The sequence below is a fragment of the Acyrthosiphon pisum genome, chromosome X (assembly GCF_005508785.2).
Source record: "Acyrthosiphon pisum isolate AL4f chromosome X, pea_aphid_22Mar2018_4r6ur, whole genome shotgun sequence".
Classification (NCBI taxonomy): Eukaryota; Metazoa; Arthropoda; class Insecta; order Hemiptera; family Aphididae; genus Acyrthosiphon; species Acyrthosiphon pisum.
The window spans coordinates 17,957,910-17,960,062 of record NC_042493.1 but is presented as its reverse complement, the minus strand read 5'-3'; positions in this window follow the sequence as shown (position 1 = coordinate 17,960,062).

The window sequence follows — 2,153 nt, the reverse complement described above, 5'->3', positions numbered from 1 at the left end:
GTACACATATAGTTAGAAATATTAAAGATAATATATTTAGATTTAGTTAAGTTCAATTGAAGATTATTATTGTCACACCAATTCTTAATCAAATCCAGACATATATTCGATTCTTCTATTAATTTATTATAATCTTTATTTTTTAAAAGTACGACTGTATCATCAGCATAGCACATAACATCAGCATTTAGGTTTAAGTTTATAAGTCCATTAATATAAATGATGAACAATATTGGGCCAAGAACAGTACCTATTGTGGAACCGAAAAACTATTGGTATTTATATCACTCAGGATTCCTTCAATTCGAACTTGTTGAGGTCTATTTGAAATAAAAGATTTAATTAAGTTTAGTACATTACCTCTTATGCCACAGTAATCAAGTTTTTTTTATTAATAACTCATGATTCACACTGTCAAACGCTTTTTTAAAGTCAAGAAAAATACCCAAAACTTTGAATTTTTTATCCAAATTATTATGAATGAAATGGGAAGTTTTAACTAATGGGTCCGCCGTTGACATATTTGGACGAAAACGATATTGATTAGGTGAGGAAAATGAATGTTTATTCAAAAAACATAAGTTTTTTTTAAATATATTTTTCAAAAATTTTAGAAATAGTTAAAGTTAATGCAATGGGTCTGTAGTTACTACATAGTTTTTTGTCACCTGATTTAAAAAGAGGCAAAATAATAGTGTATATGAAGAAGGATAGTTTCCAGAGACCATAGAAAAATTAAAAATAATAGATAAATGTATTGATATTGTGTCAACAGTTTTTTTTAGAATAGAATTTGACAAGTTATTTGTAAAATAAGAAGTATTTTCTGGAATTTGCTGAATGAAATTTGAAATTTCAATGGGGTATATTGCATCAAGATAGATATAATTATTAATATGGCAGCTTTGGTTTAGTTCATTCCAATTTAATTTATTATAATTATTAGTATTAATCTCATCAGAAATATTTTTTCCAACATTAATATAATAATTATTTAATTCATTTAATATTTCAGATTTGTTGGTTTAAGTAGTATTTGAAACAAAACTATTTAGACAGTTTATTGGAGGTTCTTTTTCTTTAGTACTATAAGAGACTTCATTTATTAATTTCCATGTTGTTTTCATATTATTTTTAGTTAGAGAGATTAGATTACTATAATATAAACAACGCGCTTTTTTAATCAATAGGTTCAAAAGATTTCTATACATATTTGATATAATATTGTCTTAGTTTTAAGTCTAAAGGCGAATTAAGTTTTTTCTTATTAAGTTTTTGTTTATTTTTAATTGAGTATAAGAAGACCATTAGTTATCCAAATTTTAATTTTATGGGTTTTTTAAATTTACTTTTTGAAATAGTAATGACTTTAGTAGCAGTAGTAATTAATTCATTTATTTTATAGTTAAATTTATCTACCAATATGTCCACATCATTATTAATTAATAAACTATGCCAATCAAATGAAGAAATTAAAATATTTAATATATTAAAATTAATGATTTTTTTGTTAGTAAAATTATTGTGTCTTACATTATCTTTTAGATTGTTAATAAAATCTTCTTTAATAAAGAAAGCCAAACTAAAATGATCAGTAATATCTGTTTTAATAACAAAAGAATTTGCTTCAGATATATCAATATTTTTTATAAAAATATGATCAATACAAGACATTGTAGTATCAGTAACTCTGATGTAAGAGTCAATACATGAAATAAAGTTATAAGACGCCAGAATATTTAAGTAGTTATATAATATATATAGTATACATATACATTTTTAATATATTTTATAACAAATTGTTTCTATTTTCCTAGTCTTGGTTAATGTATGGCATAACATAATACCATTGATTATGAATACTAATATATTAATATTCATAATCAATGCATATATATTGTACTAATATTTTATGCTATTAAGCTATACTGTGAACACAAAACAATTATTCAACTAAGCTACTTTTTATTATTACATAACTAACTTACATAACTAGTAGGTAGTTACTATTGGCTTTAAATTGTGTGCCATGACTCCAAGAGGTGTGTAAGAATTTTTTTAGAACAGTCGTTGCACAGACTACCGAGTAAAAGAAAAATAATGATGCCGATTAATATATTATTTTATCATTTTAATTTCAGTTTTTGATGCAT